At 37.0% G+C, this 21,742-nt stretch overlaps 1 protein-coding gene across 1 annotated transcript in view; it reads right to left on the bottom strand.

The window, feature by feature from the left end:
* The window catches only part of LOC111537964 (rhotekin-2-like), a 35,425-nt gene that overhangs the window by 6,732 nt on the left and 6,951 nt on the right, over positions 1-21,742 (bottom strand). The window lies entirely within an intron of this gene.

Below are 21,742 nucleotides of genomic sequence, written 5' to 3' on the forward strand. Positions count from 1 at the left end.
TAAGATGAGAAACAGAGTAGCTCTGTAGACAGAATAAAATTAACAGAGAAAAATATTATGATTCAAAGGAAATTATGGGGATATAAGACACTTCCAAATCTGAAGTTAGAATATTTTATTACCGTGAAAATTTTAAAAATAGATACAAACAATCCAATCTTTGACTGTTTCCCCAATATCCTATTTTCCTAATAAACTGCATTTAGAGATTAGCATTCCATTTACAGGGCAATATTCCCAAGACTATTCTTTGTATTTTTCATTCCTACTTAATTTGGTCAGCTAATTAACTACCAGTTAATTTAATTTGTTACTTCAAATAAGTTATAAGACAGAAATTTGCCATTTGGATACTGCTGGATTCTAAGAAGGCTTCTGGAGAAAGACTGGATGGGAATTTGAAACGGGACGTTTTCAGAAGGAGATGACAGCAACACACTGCTTTCAGTAGGTCTGTTAAAAACACTGCCAATATATTCATTATAATGCATCCAAATATGAAAACAAATATATCATCCTACTTTTTTGCCCCTTTACTGGATTAAACTCATAAGTATATAGGTGGTATATTTCAAATGAGCTAAAATAATTTACTGATGTAAAGTTCATAAATTTATGAGATATTTATATAGTATTTATAGAATTATACATTAGGTATGACTAAACTAATGCAGTATATTTAAAGCCATATATTCTTGGAATTCTATCTAATTACTTTATGGCCATATCTGGTATTAAAACTAGGGAATTCACTCAGTGAAACATATAAATAAATACTCATTGTTTATTTCAAAATAAAGTTTCATTGAATCATAAATTTTAAAGAGTGAAGTTCAACATTTTATATTAGTTTGTCATGTCAGAGATTATCTTATTACTTAAGTTCAATTCAACAGTTCAATCGAACAGTTTATTATTTATTTTAGTGAAATAATATACTGAAAGGCCCACTAGAAATCAAACACAAATCTCAATTTCTTCAAACTTGTACAAGAAATACAATACAAACCTAACTGGTTGGCATTTGAAAGTAATATTTCTAAAAACGCCTATATGAGTAATGCATAATATAAATTCTTAAAATACTTATTTTAGTGAAAAAGCACAAGGAAGCTCAAATATAGTGAGTAACTTAAGTATTATGGAATAGGTCATAGATTATGCTAAAGTTGAGATCCATTAGGTATTATTAAATTGGATTAAATTTGAGGCTTTGGCAGGCAAATGAAATTCTGAAATACTAGAACTACCAAAAGCAAACTTGCTGAATATTTACCAAGAAAAATTTCCCCCTTCCGAACTATTCAACTACCTGTCAGAGTATAGCTTTCTCCCCTGCAATTATAAATTATTTGCATAGGCATTTCCAGGACTGGTGAGCAAACTTATTATACACAAATATTGTCAAACCATAATATAAATTCAATTAACCATATAATCTTAGAGAATTAAGTATGTCTTTTAAAAAATGAGAGGAGAAAAATTGAAGTAATTCAGCCTTAATTTTCTGAAGCTTGAATTACTTTCAATTCAAATAACAAAACTGCTATTTAGGGTACTAAAATGTGATGTTCTTCTAATTAATCCAAATTGACAATGAAATTGTTAAACACTATCTGTCTAATAATGTGCTACTGTAGCTAATAGTTTAATATAAATACTTGTTCAAAAATCTGCAATATTAATGCTAATTCTGAATGCTAGAATTAGAGAGCCAGCCTGAGGAAACAGAAAATAAGCACAAAATTACCAAAACAAAGCACAGCTAGATAATAGTGTACCTTATTCATATGAACCCAGTCTAGAGCATTATTTTGGTTGAGATTTGTAAATGCTAACTTAAAAGATAGAGATAAACATATAAAAGACAAACTTAATTTGTATTACTTATATTTCTGCCTGTAGGTAAATAAAATGACCAAAAGAGGGTGCCAATCTGCCACATTGTTGCTTAAAAATCTGTATTAAAACTGACTGAGTAAATACAGATTATCCTATCTTATACTGTTCCAAGCGGGAATTTAAAACAGCATTTCTTTGCCAAAATTAACAAGTTATAATGAGAAATAGGCCAATGATGAAAGCATTTTACCTTTTCTTAATGAAGCACTAAAATAATTCTAAATGGGAGTCTATTATTTGAAGCAGGTTATAAAATCCTTTACCTCTGATGCAAATAAGTAAAGATTAAGATACTCAGAAACATTTAGCATGAAATTTTAACCCATCCTAAAACTATGGTATAAAATTTGTAGCTTCATAAATATCTTAAAAATAAAATCAGTAATGTCTTTAAATACAAGTTTTATTATAGAACTAAGAGTACACAATTTTCACTTCCAACCTATACTTTTCTTTTTTGAGTTATAGTACCTGAGCAATGAACAAAAAAACTGGAGGATGAGAGAGTAGTATAATAATCATACAAAATTCACAAAATTATTTTGGCACGATTAAAAATCACAATTACGTTAAATGACACACATAATTAAGTGCTATAAATGACACTGATTAGTATTGTTTTTACAAAGCCAAATAAAGCATTTCAGAAGTAAATCAAGAAGAGATGAACTGGGTTGAGCAGGGGTTGCGGGGTGCGGGGTGTTGCGGGCGGTGGGAAGGGCACAGATGGAGGATATTGCTGAAATATAAGCTCCGTGTGTGCTTTTTTGTGTGGGGGGGGTTGGGGCGTCTATTTTGTTCAGTGGTCTATCACCAGTGCCTGGTATTCAGCTCAGTGCATTCTAAAGAACTCAATGAATGTTTAGGGACTATTAAATGAAATAAGGATATGGTCATTGATGGAGCAGGCAGTAGACATGGATACTTAGCATTGGATTTTACTCATTGTTAACTAATTATATAAGTGGGTTGCTATTAACCTTTTAGCCTCAGCATCTTTATTTGTAAAATGGGGAAAAGATTCACTATCTCACCGAGCTACTAAATGAATTAATATTTTAAATGTATCCTATGTCATTCTTCAAAATGTTACATAAATACAAGGACTACTTTCTGAGTATTTATATTTTTGGCCTCAGTATTTAGGTTGGGGCTCACATAGAAGAGGCAGTAAGCCATTAGTTAAAGTGATCAGAGAATGACTTACCAGTTCCTGTAAAACAGGAGTAGCCATCTAAATCAGATTTATTTCATACATTCTACAAAAGCCTTGAGATCAACAAGGAAAGCAAATAAAATGACCTACAGTCAACACCAACAGCATAACTAGAAAACAGAGACTTCTACGAATTTTAATTTACAGTAAATGGGGAAACTAATATCTGAAACCATCAAAACCAGCTAGTAGAGGCCTTGCATATAAGAGTGAAGTGGGCATTGCAAACCACAAGCAATATCAACTTAGGATTTCCCCTAGAAGAAGAGTGAATGGGTCTAAGACCTAGTGGATACCACAGTACTGGTTCCTGGAGAGGTAAAAGAAAGGGCTCCAAAAGTACTTTGGTTCAAAAGTTAAGTCTTGTGAGCAACACAAGAATGAGAGAGGCGTCCTTTGGAGCCTTGGCTACGAAGAAAAAGGAAGAAAGTAGATGAAGTTTAAAATCCCAAGAAACACATTAGTATCAAAGAACAGAATATTAACCAACCAGCATCCCAAAAGACATCATTTATTAAGGAAACCACTCTTCACAGTTCCAATAATAAAAAACATTCTTGAACTAAGAAACCAAATGCAGTATTCTCCCCCAGCCATGGTTTTGCTTTACATGGTTTCAGTTATCCAGAGTAAACTGCAGTCTGAAAATACGGAATGAAAAATTCCAGAAATAAATAATTCATAAGTTTTATTATTTTTATTTATTTATTTTTGAGACAGGGTCTCACTCTGTTGCCCAGGTTGGAGTGCAGTGGCGTAATCTCAGCTCACTGCAACCTCCACCTCCCAGATTCAAGCAATCCTGCCACCTCAGCCTCCTGAGTAGCTGGGACTAGAGGCACACGCCACCATGCCCAGCTAATGTTTATGTTATTTGGTAGAGACAGGGTTTTACGATGTTGCCCAAGCTGGTCTCGAACGCCTGGGCTCAAGTGATCCACCAACCTCAGCCTCCCAAAGGGCTGGGATTACAGTCATAAGCCACTGTGCCTGGCCTAACAATTCATAAATTTTAAACTGCACACCATTCTGAGTAGTGTAATGAAACCTCACGCTGCCCTATGGGATGTGAATCATGCCTTTGTCCAGTGTATCCATGCTGTATCCATCACCTGGTCATTAGTCACTTAACTGCCGTCTAGATTATCAGACTAACTCCCAAGGTATCACAGTGCTTGTGCTCAAGGTCCATAGTAGCCTAATGCTATACCACAATGCCTATGACATTTATCTCATTTAAACTCATCACAAAAGCAGTTTATCATCTCACATCATCACAAAAAGGGTAAATCAGATATTCTGAAAGAGAGAACACATTTGCATAGCTTTTATTATAGTATATTGTTATAATTGTTCTATTTTATTATTAGTTATTGTTGTTCATCTCGTACTGTGCCTAATCTGCAAATTAAACTATCATAGGTGTGTATGTGTAGGAAAAAAACATAATGTACATAGGGCTTAGTATTATCTGTGGTTTCAGGAATCCAGGAAGGATGATGGAACATACCCCTTAAGGATAAGGGGTCCTGACTCCTGACTCCTAATCACTTGGCTCAGAAAAATCCTACATATTTCCTTACGGACAAAAATAGACTCCAATTACCCATAGAAACCTACTATAAATAAAAGTAGATAATCAAAACTCTTCATTTGATTAAACTACTCTACCAACTCCACCTCCAACAAATATGAAAAGTAACAAAAACCGTTAACACAATACTCCAAAATGAATTAAGTGCATTTATACAAATTATTGCAAATATGAAAGAAACCAGGAACCTAAAACCCAAAATTTGAGACTAGGAAAGAAAAAACAACAGGCAGATATGCAAAGAGAGGAGAGAATGAGAGGAAAGAACAAGCAGAGAAACTGGAAAAATAAAATCATTTTTGAAATGAACATTAAAATGTAAGGTGTCCAAGGACAAATATATAGAAGCAAAAGTACACAAAGGGACATAGTAAATGGGAATGAAAAGAATCAAAAGAACAAAAATGAAATACGGTATTAAAAAAGATCAGAAAGTGATAGACATAGAAGACAGGCAAAGAAGATTCAACTTATATGTAATCAGAATTCTTAAATAGGAAAAACAAAATAATGAGATAGAAAGAATATTTCTGTATAATTCAGAAAGACGTTCTGAAAATAAAAAAGAACAATCCACATATCAAGAGTCCCAAAATGTGCCAAATGGTCAGCCTTACACACATTCCAGTAAAATAATCAGACTTTAAGATAAAGAAAAGTACTTTCAGTCTCCAGGCAAAAAGTCAAACTCATTTACAAAGGAAAGAAAATGAAAGATTAGATTTCTCAATAACAAGACAACAATGGAGCAAAGTCTTCACAAAACTCAAGGAAAGAATGTGTTGGCTAAGGAATTTATAACTGGCAAACTCACCCTAAAAGTAGAAACACTAAAGAAAAACACTTTAAACATACAAGAAAGTGAAGAAAACTGTACTCATGTGGAAGAATCTTCTAGCTGATGAGCTTCTTCCAAAAGAGATGATTTTGGAAAGTACAATGGAAGAACAAGAAGTGAAAATTATACCTACTTAAGTGCATATCAAAGACTAAAACAAAGGTGAAGATACGACTATAAGATTACTATGTAAATATTATCCATTCCACCAAAGAAGAAAAAACAAAACTTGAAAAAAAGTGGAGTAGGGGGAAATACAATAAGCTCATTGATCTTGACACAGATAGTAACTGGAAAAAAAAGATATTACTTAAAACAAAAAATCAAAATAGCAAAACCTGTGTTAGGCCATTCTTGCATTGCTACAAAGAAATACCTAAGGCTGAGTAACTTAAGAAGAGGTTTAGTTGGCTCATGGAACTAAGGGCAATACATATAAAAAACTTATAAGAACTAAGGGCATTATATAGTTATCAGTATATATAAAGTCTTTTATATAAAATTATAGTAACTACTATGACTTATAAAATGCTTCCAAAATTTAAAACAAAGAAAACAGACCACATAGTAAAAGACTGTAATTATAATATACAAAGTTAACATAATATAAAAGAATATTACAGTAGCTGAAATCAGATATATCAGTTATATCAGCAAATATAAAATGTCTTAATTTTCCACTAAAAGGATTTCCAGATTGGCTCATAATATAAAACCTAACTCTAGGATGAATACAAGAAACAAGTCTTCAAAGGTGAGTCAGAAAGGCTAAAAATAAAGAGATGGACAAAGATATATGAAACAAATACAAATAAGAAAACAGGGGATGTGATTTTGTTACCAGGCAAGGTAAAATTCAGGTTCAAAAACACTACCTGAGACAACAACAGAAGGACACTTTATAATGCAAAAGGCTGCAACTAACGATGAATATATCACAAGTACCGAATGTACCAAATGTTACAAAGCATCTTCCTAAAGCATAATGTGCAGAAGATACAAGGATGAAGACAATTAAGCCTTAACAATAAAAAATCTTAACCTATCTGTTTCAGTACAAGACGGTTCAACTGGTCAAAAAATAAGGAAGGTTATCGAAAAGCTAACATAGTCATTAACACAGATCTTTCAAACACCTTTGACTAACATTACACTCTTAAAAAAAGAAATGTAACTTCAAAAGCCAATGCAACACTCATGAAAATAGACCATATTAAGTCATAAAGAAAACCTCAAGATGTTCCATAAAGTAGAAAAAATAAAAATTTATTTGATTAAAAAGCAATTTTAATCAATTAAAATTTCTCTTTTGGTAATGGCAGAGTAGCTCACGCTGGAGAAATCTTCCCACAGAAAACAATAAAAAATTTAAAAAACATCTACCTGAAGTGACTGGCAAGCAACCAAAACTATACAGAAATTTGAAGAGTCAACACTGGAAAAAGTGATACAGTGGAAAAAAAAATAATTGACACATGATGAATCTCAAAAGCATTATGTTGAAAGAAAGAAACCTCCACTGTATAGTTCTATTTATACTAAGTTCCAGAACAGGCAAAATTAACCTACAGTGGAAAAACAAGTCAGAATAGTGGCTTCTTGGGGTGGGAATCATGGCAAGAGCTACTAATTGGAAACTGGGAAGGAGCACACAGAAACACTATCTATCCAAAAAATGTAATTAATTCAAAGAGAAAAAAAGCAAACAGAAACAAATAAGTCTGTTTATGATTTAATAAGAAGACCGGAAGAAAAAGTTCATTGATATGGTTTGGCTCTGTGTCCCACCCAAATCTCATGTTAAGCTGTAATCCCCAGTGTTGGGGAAGAGACCTGGTGGGAGGTGATTGGATCATAGGGGCGGATTTCCCCCTTGCTATTCTCGTGATAGTGAGTACTCATGAGATCTGGTTGTTTAAAAGTGTGTAGCATTTCCCCATTAGTTCACTCGCTCTCCTGTGGCCATGTGAAGGAAGTGCTTGCTTCCCCTTGAACCTTTTGCCATGATTGTAAGTTTCCTGAGGCCTCCAAGCCATGCTTCCTGCATAGCCTGCAGAACTGTGAGTCAATTAAACCTCTTTTCTTCTTAAATTACCCGATCTCAGGTAGTCCTTTATAGCATTGTGAGAACAAAGTAATATAATCAAGTAATTTTTGAATACTCTCTACCTTATATCTACAGGGATGTACATACATGTGTACATATACATATACACACACAAAGAACTGCAAAGATCTTATTTTAAATTGTGTCATAAAGAAATAAAATAGATTAGGCTGAACATGGTGGCTCATGCCTGTAATTCCAGTGTTTTGGGAGGTTGGGGTGGGAGGACTGCTTGAGGCCAGGAGTTCAAGATAAGCCTGGGCAACATAGCAAGACCCTGTCTCTACAAAATAAATAACTAAGCAAGCTGAGACACAAAAAATAAATTAGCTGGGTAGGGTAGCATGAACCTCTAGTTTTAGTTACTTGAGAGGCTGAGGCAGGAAGATCACTTGAACCCAGAAGTTTGAGGCTAGAGCAAGCTATCATTGTGTCACTGCACTCTGGCCTGGGAGACACAGTGAGACCCTAGCTCTAAAAAAATTTAAAAATAAAATAAAATAAAATGGATTGGACAGAGGAATAAAACAAATATTAGTTGTAGAACCTTAGTGGTAGGTATATGGGTATTCACTGTATAATTCTTTCATTTTTTCTGTATGTTGGAAAATTTTCATAATTTCTGTATGTTAAAAAAAAGAATTGTAAGGAAATCTTGAACTTGCCTAGGTAGGTTTACGGTCAGTAATAATATTGGTACTGTAATCACAAACCTATAAACATTGATATAAACTCATGATTTTTTCATCTATTTCATCACTAGATCCACTGAAAAGGCCTAGAAGCAGTGATACCCCAGTAAGCATGAGCATACCCAGTGCCCAGGGTTTGCATTCAAAATACAATTCACCATTAAAGGGAGCAACGTGCCAGAAAAATGGCTGACTCTAGGCACGGGACAGGGAAAATATAAAGCAAGAATGGATCGTCTTTTTGTGTCAGGAAGCAAGAGATTCTTAGTGACTATAAACGATAATAAAACATTGAATAAATATCCAGGAATGGAGAGACTAAAGAGACAAATGTCCTTTATAGAAGAATATCAGCCAGGATCCATGCCAAGATGGCCGAATAGGAACAGCTCCAGCCTCCAGCTCCCAGCGTAAGCAACACAGAAGATGGGTGACTTCTGCATTTCCAACTGAGGTACTGGGTTCATCTCACTGGGATGTGTCAGACAGTGAGGGCAGGACAGTGGGGGCAGCCCAACAAGCAAGAGCCGAAGCAGGGCGAGGCATCGCCTCACCTGGGAAGCACAAGGGGGAAGGGAATTCCCTATCCTAGCCAAGGGAAACCGAGACACACAACACCGGAAAAATCGTGTCACTCCCACCCTAATACTGCGCTTTTCCAAGGGTCTTAGCAAATGGCACACCAGGAGATTATATCCCGTGCCTGGCTTGGAGGGTCCCAAGCCTACAGAACCTCCCTCATTGCTAGCACAGCAGTCTGAGATCTAACTGCAAGGTTGCAGTGAGGCTGAGGGAGGGGCACCCGCCATTGCTGAGGCTTAAGTAGGTAAACAAATTGGCCAGGAAGCTCTAACTGGGTAGAGCCCACCGAAGCTCAAGGAGACCTGCCTGCCACTATAGACTCCACCTCTGGGGACATGGCATAGCCAAACAAAAGACAGATTTAATGTTGCTGTCTGACAGCTTTGAAGACAGTAGTGGTTTTCCCAGCACGGAGTTTGAGATCTGAGAACGGACAGATTGTCTGCTCAATTGGGTCCCTGACTCCCGAGTAGCCTAACTGGGAGACATCCCCCACTAGGGGCAGACTGACACCTCACACCTCACACGGCCAGGTACACCTCTGAGACGAAGCTTCCAGAGGAACAATCAGACAGCAACATTTGCTGTTCAGCAATATTCACTGTTCTGCAGCCTCCGCTGCTGCTAACTAGGCAAACAGGGTCGAGCAAACTCCAGCAGACCCGCAGCAGAGGGTCCTCTTAGAAGGAAAAATAACAAACAGAAAGGACATCCACACCAAAACCCCATCTGTACATCACCATCATCAAAGACCAAAGGTAGATAAAACCACAAAGATGGGGAAAAAGCAGTACAGAAAAGCTGGAAATTCTAAAAATCAGAGTGCCTCTCCCACTCCAAAGGAATGCAGCTCCTTGCCAGCAACAGAACACAGCTGGACGGAGAATTGAGAGAATTGACGAGTTGAGAGAAGAAGACTTCACACAATCAAACTTCTCTGAGCTAAAGGAGGAATTACAAACCCAGCACAAAGAAACTAAAAACCTTGAAAAAAGATTTGATGAATGGCTAACTAGAATAATGCAGAGAAGTCTGTAAACGAACTGATAAAGATGAAAACCATGACATGAGAACTACGTGACAAATGCACAAGCTTCAGTAACCGACTCGATGAACTGGAAGAAAGGGTATCAGTGATTGAAGATCAAATGAATGAAATGAAGCGAGAAGAGAAGTTTAGAGAAAAATGAGTGAAAAGAAATGAACAAAGTCTCCAAGAAATATGAGACTATGTGCAAAGACCAAATCTATGTCTGATTGGTGACGTCTGAAAGTGACAGGGAGAATGGAACCAAGTTGGAAAACACTCTGCAGGATATTATCCGGGAGAACTTTCCCAACCTAGCAAGGCAGGCCAACATTCAAATTCAGGAAATACAGAGAACGCCACAAAGATATTCCTTGAGAAGAGCAACTCCAAGACACATAATTGCCAGATTCACCAAAGGTGAAATGAAGGAAAAAATGTTAAGGGCAGCCAGAGAGAAAGGTCAGGTTACCCACAAAGGGAAGCCCATCAGACTAACAGCAGATCTCTCGGCAGAAACTCTACAAGCCAGAAGAGAGTGGGGGCCAATATTCAACATTCTTAAAGAAAAGAATATTCAACCCAGAATTTCATATCCAGCCAAACTAAGTTTCATAAATGAAAGAGAAATAAAATCCTTTACAGACAAGCAAATGCTGAGAGATTTTGTCACCACCAGGCCTGCCCTACAAGAGATCCTGAAGGAAGCACTAAACATGGAAAGGAATAACTGGTACCAGCCACTGCAAAAACATGCCAAAATGTAAAGACCATCAATGCTAGGAAGAAACTGCATCAACTAGAGAGCAAAATAACATCACAATGACAGGATCAAGTTCACACATAACAATATTAACCTTAAATGTAAATGGGCTAAATGCTCCAATTAAAAGACACAGGCTGGCAAATTGGACAAAGAGTCAAGACCCATCAGTGTGCTGTATTCAGGAGACCCATCTCATGTGCAGAGACACACATAGGCTCAAAATACAGGGATGGAGGAAGATCTACCAAGCAAGTGGAAAACAAAAAAAGGCAAGGGTTGCAAACCTAGTCTCTGACAAAACAGACTTTAAACCAACAAAGATCAAAAGAGACAGAGAAGGCCATTACATAATGGTAAAGGAATCAATTCAACGAGAAGAGCTAACTATCCTAAATATATATGCACCCAATACAGGAGCACCTAGATTCATAAAGCAAGTCCTTAGAGACTTACAAAGAGACTTAGACTCCCATACAATAATAATGGGAGACTTTAACACCCCACTGTCAACATTAGACAGATCAACAAGACAGAAAGTTAACAAGAATATCCAGGAATTGAACTCAACTCTGCACCAAGCAGACCTAATAGACATCTACAGAACTCTCCACCCCAAATCAACAGAATATACATTCTTCTCAGCACCACATCGCACTTATTCCAAAACTGACCACATAGTTAGAAGTAAAGAACTCCTCAGCAAATGTAAAAGAACAGAAATTATAACAAACTCTCTCTCAGACCACAGTGCAATCAAACTAGAACTCAGGATTAAGAAACTCACTCAAAACCGCTCAACTACATGGAAACTGAACAACCTGTTCCTGAATGACTACTGGGTATATAACAAAATGAAGGCAGAAATAAAGATGTTCTTTGAAACCAATGAGAACAAAGATACAACATACCAGAATATCTGGGGCACATTTAAAGCAGTATGTAAAGGGAAATTTATAGCACTAAATGCCCACAAGAGAAAGCAGGAAAGATCTAAAATTGACACCCTAACATCACAATTAAAAAAACTAGAGAAGCAAGAGCAAACACAATCAAAAGCTAGCAGAAGGCGAGAAATAACTAAGATCAGAGCAGAAGGGAAGGAGATAAAGACACAAAAAACCCTTCAAAAAAAAAAAAAAAAATCAATGAATCCAGGACCTGGTTTTTTTTGAAAAGATCAACAAAATGGATAGACCGCTAGCTAGCAAGACTAATGAAGAAGAAAAGAGAGAAGAATCAAACAGATGCAATAAAAAATGATAAAGGGGATATCACCACTGACCCCACAAAAATACAAACTACCATCAGAGAATACTATACACACCTCTATGCAAATAAACTAGAAAACCTAGAAGAAATGGATAAATTCCTGGACACATACACCCTCCCAAGACTAAACCACGAAGAAGTTGAATCCCTGAATACACCAATAACAGACTCTAAAATTGAGGCAATAATTAATAGCCTACCAACCAAAAAAAGTCCAGGACCAGACAGATTCACAGCCAAATTCTACCAGAGGTATAAGGAGCAGCTGGTACCATTCCTTCTGAAACTATTCCAAGCGATAGAAAAAGAGGGAATCCTCCCTAACTCATTTTATGAGGCCAACATCATCCTGATACCAAAGCCTGGCAGAGACACAACAAAGAAAGAATTTTAGACCAATATCCCTGAGGAACATCAATGCAAAAATCCTCAATAAAATACTGGCAAACCGAATCCAGCAGCACATCAAAAAGTTTATGCACCATGATCAAGTGGGTTTCACCCCTGGGATGCAAGCCTGGTTCAACATACGCAAATCAATAAACGTAATCCAGCATATCAACAGAACCAAAGACAAAAATCACATGATTATCTCAATAGATGCAGAAAAGGCCTTTGACAAAATTCAACAGCCCTTCATGATAAAAGCTCTCAATAAATTCGGTACTGATGGAACATATCTCAAAATAATAAGAGCTATTTATGACAAACCCACAGTCAATATCATACTGAATGGGCAAAAACTGGAAGCATTCCCCTTGAAAACTGGCACAAGACAGGGATGCCCTCTCTCACCACTCCTATTCAACATAGTGTTGGAAGTTCTGGCCAGAGCCATCAGGCACGAGAAAGAAATAAAGGGTATTCAATTAGGAAAAGAGGAAGTCAAATTGTCCCTGTTTGCAGATAACATGATCGTATATTTAGAAAACCCCATCATCTCGGCCCAAAATCTCCTTAAGCTGATAAGAAACTTCAGCAAAGTCTCAGGATACAAAATCAATGTGCAAAAGTCACTAGCATTCTTACACACCAATAACAGACAGAGAGCCAAATCATGAGTGAATTCCCATTCACAACTGCTTCAAAGAGAATAAAGTACCTAGGAATTCAACTTACAAGGGATATGAAGGACCTCTTCAAGGAGAACTACAAACCACTCACTGCTCAATGAAATAAAAGAGGACACAAACGAATGGAAGAACATTCCAAGCTCATGGATAGGAAGAATCAATATCGTGAAAATGGCCATACTGCCCAAGGTAATTTATAGATTCAATGCCATCCCCATTAAGCTACCAATGAGTTTCTTCACAGAATTGGAAAACACTACTTTAAAGTTCATATGGAACCAAAAAAGAGCCTGCATTGCCAAGACAGTCCTAAGTCAAAAGAACAAAGCTGGAGGCATCACGCTACCTGACTTCAAACTATACTACAAGGCTACAGTAACCAAAACAGCATGGTACTAGTACCAAAACAGAGATATACACCAATAGAACAGAACAGAGCCCTCAGAAATAATACCACACATCTACAACCATCTGATCTTTGACAAACCTGACAAAAACAAGGAAAGGTGGAAAGGATTCCCTTTTTAATAAATGGTGCTGGGAAAACTGGCTAGCCATATGTAGAAAGCTGAAACTGGATCCCTTCCTTACACCTTATACACAGATTAATTCAAGATGGATTAGAGACTTAAATGTTAGACCTAAAACCATAAAAACCCTAGAAGAAAACCTAGGCAACACCATTCAGGACATAGGCATGGGCAAGGACTTCATATCTAAAACACCAAAAGCAATGGCAACAAAAGCCAAAATTGACAAATGGGATCTAATTAAATTAAAGAGCTTCTGCACAGCAAAAGAAACTACCATCAGAGTGAACAGGCAACCTACAAAATGGGAGAACATTTTTGCCATCTACTCATCTGACAAAGGGCTAATATCCAGAACGTACAAAGAGCTCAAACAAATTTACAAGAAAAAAACCACCCCATCAAAAAGTGGGCAAAGGATATGAATAGACACTTCTCAAAAGAAGACATTTATGCAGCCAACAGACACATGAAAAAATGCTCATCATCACTAGCCATGAGAGAAATGCAAATCAAAACCACAACCAGATACCATCTCACACCAGTTAGAATGGCGATCATTAAAAAGTCAGGAAACAACAGGTGCTGGAGAGGACGTGGAGAAATAGAAACACTTTCACACTGTTGGTGGGACTGTAAACTAGTTCAACCATTGTGGAAAACAGTGTGGCGATTCCTCAAGGATCTAGAACTAGAAATACCATTTGACACAGTCATCCAATTATTGGGTATATACCCAAAGGATTATAAATCATGCTGCTCTAAAGACATATGCACTCGTATGTTTATTGCAGCACTATTCACAATAGCAAAGACTTGGAACCAATCCAAATGTCCATCAATGACAGACTGGATTAAGAAAATGTGGCACATATACACCTTAGTTCTTGTCCTTAGTAGGGACATGGATGTAGCTGGAAACCATCATTCTCAGCAAACTATCACAAGAACAGAAAACCAAACACCACATGTTCTCACTCATAGGTGGGAATTGAACAGTGAGAACACTTGGACACAGGAAGGGGAACATCACACACCAGGGCCTGTTGTGGAGTGGGGGGAGGGGTGAGGGAAAGCATTAGGAGATATACCTAATGTAAAAGATGAGTTAATGGGTGCAGCACACCAACATGGCACATGTATACACACGTAACAAACCTGCACGTTGTTCACATGTACCCTAGAATTCAAGTATAATAATAATAATAAAAAAAGAATATCAGTCAATAAGTGTAGACGGAATACTAGAATTAGATAATCACTGTTTCACAAACCCCATTATAAATATAATTGATTTAGGCAAGAATCATAAATGGATGATAAAGCCATTAAGTTAAAGCTCACTGGATAACAGAATAATCACCCAGTTCCAACACCCCACATATTACTTACGAACTGCAAAGGGGAAACCATTTTATCATGAAGAAGAAAGCTTGCAACTGCCATCTAAAGCAAGGGTTCAAACTCAGCATTAGCTGGTGGTAAGACCAGATATCATATTGCATCAATTGGGAGCATATAATGGTCCCCAGCCTCACCTAGAAAAAAATGTTTAACTTGAGTCTGATAAAGCCTTTAGACTCAATGTCCATCTATGGCAAAAACAGAGAATACAGGAAAAGGTTCAACGATACCTCAAGGAAACAACCAGGCAAATGCAGAATGCAGGATATTTTAAAGGCTAAAAAAAACTAGGCTTTCTTTTTTTTTTTTTTTTTTGAGACAGAGTCTTGCTCTGACGCCCAGGCTGGAGTGCAGTGGCATGATTGTCACTCGCTGCAATCTCAAGCTTCTGGATGCAAGTGATCCTCCTGCCTCAGCCTCTTGGGTAGCTGAGATCACAGGCACACATCACCACTCCTGGCTAATTTTTCTGTATTTTTTTGCAGAAACAAGGTCTTATGTTGCCCAGGCTGGTCTTGAACTCCTGGGCTACACAGCCATCCTCCTATCTCAGCCTCCCAAAGTGTTGGGATTACAGGCGTGAGCCACCATTCCTGGCCGAGACTCTTCAAAGTATAAATGACAAGAGGTTTTTAGAAATAGGCAGAGTTATTACAAGAAACTGAAGAGATATAACCAAGTGTACTGCACAGATCTTGACTGAATTCTGGTTTGGGGGAAAAAAAGATAAACAGTTTTCTTCTGACAACTTGGTAAAATTGAATATTGACTGGATATTAGATTATTATTATGGAATTACTAATATTTTGTATATAATATTTTGATTATGTAGAAGAATGTTATTTTTAAAAGATCCATGCCAAACTATTGTGGTATGTGTGCCATGTTGTCTGCAACTTATTTTTAAATGGTTCAACAACAAAAAAGAAAAATGTGTGCATGTATACACACACTTGTATGTGTATTTGTGTGTGTGTGTGTGTGTGTATAGAAAAAATGGTAGAGTAGATGAAGATGAATATATATAGCAAACTATTAACTGGACAACCTAGGAGGAGAATATACATGATGCTGATTGTACTATTCTCATAATTTTTATGTATGCAAATTTCATATAAAAAGTTGATTAAAAAGCAAACATAGTTGGGAATAAATGATAATCTGGAACATGATAAGCAGACACTTGGACCAATAAATGACAGTAAGAACCTAAGAACATAAAAGAAGGTGACAAAAAAAGAGTAACTGTTATATAATTAACTCCTATTAAATTCTAAGCCCTATTTGCTCATCATACACATTAAAGGGATACAGGGCAAAAATTTATGAAGCATACATTAAATTGTTCTTAAGTAAGTACACAACGCTGTTGGTGTTCTGGGGGATATAAAGTAGAAAGAAGGAGAGAACCAAGAGTTGCCTCAGCTATGAGTTCCCTCTAAGCTCCAGGCACCAAATCCTCACAATAATCCTGTGAAATTAGTGGTGATATCCTCTCTATTTCACTGACAAGAAGAATCATTGTCCCTGTTTCCAGAAGCTTATAATTTATGAAAAGATATGTTGATTATAAATAGCTCTATTAGAATGTAGTATGTTCTAGTGAGGTATTCATGATTTGGATGGTACTAAAAGTAAAAGGAGGTAAATAGTCATTGTTTGGGTCCTTACCATGGACATAAAGGAATAATTACTTTCCGAATAGAATTATCAAGAAAACTTTGAGGCAGGTATGGTGTCCCAGAACAAATGGGTTTCATCAAGTGGGAATGGAAGATATGGTGAAATGCACTGGAAATAAGAAAATCCAAGAACTGTTTTTGGGATATGATCAAGCATTTGACTGCAATAAATTTGTAAAGCAGAAACTGAAAGATAAGAGTGCAAGTAGTTTGGGATCAGACCCCAAAGATTCTGGAATGCCTATTTCAGTAAATGGAAAGTAATAGCTCTTTTTTGAGAAGTAGACTGAAATAAACTGTCTTTTAAGTAGCCATATCCAGCCACAGCATGCAGAAAAAAAGGTACAATGATAGTTTACTAGTCAAAAGTCCAGCGAATTAACAGACTGCTGTAACCAAGCCATGATACTCTCTAAATTGAGGCAGTAAGCAACCTATGTTACATCCTGACTCAACTGGGAACTATACAGAAGCCTGGGTATTTTGGCTTATTCAAGCATAAATAGGCAGTGTACTAGGTGTTTCATACCCAAACACAATTTAGAACAAAGTTTTTGTTATATTATTAGAACAGTATGGTAATAGAACATTTCACCAGTTGCCAATATTCTCAGGATTGTGCAGTTTTAAAAAAACAACAAATGATATTACTGATTTCTCAACTGTGGTTCCTCATCTAAAGCACAGAGTAACCATTTATTGAATTTTTCCAAGGGTGGTACAAAAGTAGCACTATTCTATATGCAGAAGTTAAGTCAATGTATACAATAGATTTCTTGGGACATTAGGACTTAATTATTTCCTGGAACCCCAGTTTTAAAAGCCTCTAGAATGAAATAAGATTATTTGATTTTTTAAATAATTTCATTGGATTGAGAAGTAACTGAAAAGTTCTTGCAGAATGGTTATGTACAGAGAGCACCTTGAGTGAAGATCTATTAGAAAAGCCCTAAAGAAACCCACATGCAGTTTTGATTTCCTCATTTCTCTAACAAAAGGTTACTTCTTTATAAGATCATTTCTGGCCGGGCGTGGTGGCTCAAGCCTGTAATCCCAGCACTTTGGGAGGCTGAGACGGGCGGATCACAAGGTCAGGAGATCGAGACCATCCTGGCTAACACTGTGAAACCCCGTCTCTACTAAAAAATACAAAAAAACTAGCCGGGCGATGTGACAGGCGCCTGTAGTCCCAGCTACTCGGGAGGCTGAGGCAGGAGAATGGTGTAAACCCAGGAGGCGGAGCTTGCAGTGAGCTGCACTCCAGCCTGGGAGATCCGGCCACTGCACTCCAGCCTGGGCGACAGAGCGAGACTCCCTCTCAAAAAAAAAAAAAAAAAAAAAGATAAAGGATAAGCTGGGCGTGATGGCTCACGCCTGTAATCCCAGCACTTTGGGAGGCCGAGGCAGGCGGATCATAAGGTCAGGAGATCCAGACCATGGTAAAACCCCGTCTCTACTAAAAATACAAAAAAAAATATAGCCCGGCGCGGTGGCGGGCCCCTGTAGTCCCAGCTACTCGGGAGGCTGAGGCAGGAGAATGGTGTGAACCCGGGAGGTGGAGCTTGTAGTGAGCCAAGATCTCACCACTGCACTCCAGCCTGGGCGACAGAGCAAGACTCCATCTCAAAAAAAAAAAAAAACAAAAGATAAAGGATAACAGGATATAGAATATTCAAGATTTTTTTAAATTCCAGAATTCAATAATTAAGAAAAACAATGTTTTTACATGATGAAGAAATATACATGTGTATATATAACATAAAAGATATTTTCATGGGTAAGCAAATATATATAAAGCCAGCAGCTTGGCGCAATAGTAAAAAAAAAAAAAAGTACAGGTTCTTTTTCAGAAGGAGTGGGAGATGGAGGTACACAGGTTTTTAAGTCACCTGGATTCATGACCTAGCCACAAAAGCCCTGTGTATCCTTAAAGAGTTACAGCCTTTAAAAGAGGTTTATATCTGATACGGTTTGGGTGTCTCCCCACCCAAATCTCATCTTGAATTGCAGGTCCCATAATCCCCATGTGTCATGGGAGGGACCATTAGGAGGTAACTGAATCACCAGGGGGCAGGTTTTTCCTGTGCTGTTCTCATGATAGTGAGTAAGTCTCACGAGTTCTGATGGTTTTATAAAGGCCCAATTGCCCTGCACACGCTCTCTTGCCTGTTGCCATGTAAGACGTGACTTTGCTCCTCCTTCGCCTTCTGCCATGACTGTGAGGCCTCCCCAGCCATGTGGAACCATAAGTGCATTAAACCTCTTTTTCTTTATAAATTGCCCAGTCTCAGGTATGTCTGTATTAACATGTGAAAATGAACTAATACACTGTCTTTCTCCATTTTTAATGTGATATTTGTGAACATCTTACACAATGCCTGGCACCTGGAAAGGCTGTGAATTAATACCAAAGAACTTCCTAGCATTCTGGGCTTTCTTGGATCTTGCTTCCTCCTTCCTTTTCATCTTTGCCTTGATCTTCAGACTCAACACAACAGATCTTTTCACTGCTCTTGAATAATTCATACTGATTTTTCAACATAAATTTTTATTTTGCTATTTCTTTTTGAGACAGAATCTCACTCTTTTGAGCTGGCTGGAGCGCTGTGGTGTACTCACTGCTCACTCCAGCCTTGATATCCCATACTCGAGCAATCCTCCTGCCTCAGCCTCTCGAGTAGATGGGAGTACAGGCACATGCCATCATGCCTGGCTAATTTTTGTATTTTTTGTAGAGACAGGTTTTTGCCACGTTACCCAAGCTGATCTCAAACTCCTAAGCTCAAGCAATCTGACCACCTTGGCCTCCCAAAGTGTTGGGATTACAGGCGCGAGCCACTTCGCCTGGCCTATTTTGCTATTTTTCTTGGAATGCTGCCTTCCTCCTGCTCACCTACCTGGATTCTATCCATCCTTCACAATCTAGAAGATCCAAACCCAATTGTTCTATTAGATATTCCTCAATTCCACCACTTCACAATTACTTGATTCTTCTTTGAAAAAGTCTAGATTTAGTATCTATACTTATTTTCTGACAGTTTATCATAAAATTTAGAGAAGGTAGACTAGTGTTCTCATTACAATGCTATTTATTTTAACTCTAGCAGCAATATAAAATTGAGCATTTTTCCACCTTAAGGACTAACCAAACTAAGGAACAGACTGCTGAATCTCTAAAGGCAAAATATTTGCTGAATATACAATATTGCCATATTTTGACAAACTCTGTTTTTTTTAATATAGATACCCTAGCACAGTGCTTAATAAGTGTTCTGCAAGTAGTAGATATTCAGTAAATATCTGCATAATTTACATAACTTTCTTCAAGGAACTAAATCATTAATCTTCAAGTCATTTTTGTGATAACAAAGCAAGTATAATTTCTAGTTACATCTGATCAGTGACCTCAGGTTATATCTTCATATACAAAATGAAGCAATAAACAAAGAATACATATAGAATATACAAGATTTTTTTTAAACTCCAGCAATAATAATTAAGAGAAACACTGTCTATACATGAATGATGAACAAATATATATGTGTGTGTATAGTGACAAAGATATTTTCATCAATCACAGATAATTAGTAAAAAAACTGAAAATCAAACACATTTCCAGTTAAGGGTCCTAATTTTTCCCATCACTGCTATATAGATTGAACAGGCATTAGGCTTATTTAATATTTTTTTATAAATCAGCAACTTCAGAAAAGCCACACTGTCAAATTTAAGAAATGGTCAATTCATAACTCATTAATACTTAAAGAGCATTAAATATGGAGGCAGATATGGTCCCAAAAATAATATTCCAGATATTGTGATAGATGATATAATATAATGTTTAGTCCCATACTTTCTAAAATCAGGGCTTCTCAAACTTTTCCACTGAAACTTCCCTTCTCGACAAAATATCCTAATAAAAAGGCTGAAAGGGAACATATATCCCCAGGTATAAGAAAGCAGAAACTCAAAATACTCCACTATTCTAAACTTCTCATGCTTAATCTTAAAAATTCATGCTCTAAGAAGACATGCTATATTTATTCTATGACTTTGCATCATGTACTCTCAGTGCTACATGTTACCAACTTTGAGAAGCGCTGACTTAAATCAATGTATGTCTATCTGAAAAATATTTCAGTATTTTATATTGAATACTGTATACATTATTGTAAATATTGAAAATATTGTATACATACAATGTATGTATGTCTGAAAAATATTTTCCTACATTATGATAATGGAACGATTTCATTGTATAATGCTGGGGGCACACAGCAATGAAAACTGACATTTGTTGAGTACTAAGTATGTAAAAGGCATTACATTAGGTTTTGGAATATATAAAATCTCAATTTTCAAAATGTAAATATTATCATGCCCATTGTAAGGAAGGAACCGAGAGGCACAAGGAGATTAAAATAGCTATCCCAGCAGGGGATAGCTCATGCCTGTAATCTCATCACTTTGGGAGGCCGAGGCGGGTGAATCATGAGGTCAGGAGATTGAAACCATCCTGGCTAACGTGGTGAAACCCCATCTCTACTAAAAATACAAAAAAAATTAACCAGGTGTGGTGGCACACGCCTTTAGTCCCTGCTACTCGGGAGGCTGAGGCAGGAGAATCGCCTTGAGGCAGGCAGAGGTTGTGGTGAGCCGAGATCGCACCACTGCACTCCAGTCTGGGCGACAAGAGTGGGACTCCGTCTTAAAAAAAAAAAAAGGCTATCCCATGGCAATATAGCTAATAAGGTTGGATACTTTGTATCCAGGTCTCTTTTATATCACATTCTCATCAAAATTTTATTTTTACAGAAATCTCAAGACTCTGACTGGTGTTTTTAACTTACTTTTCAAGAAATTAATGATGCTATGCTCAGCTCAACAATCACTATTGTCTAACAAGAAATTCTTCCCTTGTGTCAGAGCTGTAAATCAACAAAGGGGAATGTAAGACTGTTTTTATTTAAAATACACCAAAATCCAGCCACTAAATTGAACCAATTTTTAGGTTCAAGTAAGATTTGGCATTGTAAATGAGATAGGATATAAATTTCATA

The sequence above is a fragment of the Piliocolobus tephrosceles genome, chromosome 9, assembly GCF_002776525.5.
Source record: "Piliocolobus tephrosceles isolate RC106 chromosome 9, ASM277652v3, whole genome shotgun sequence".
NCBI lineage: Eukaryota > Metazoa > Chordata > Mammalia > Primates > Cercopithecidae > Piliocolobus > Piliocolobus tephrosceles.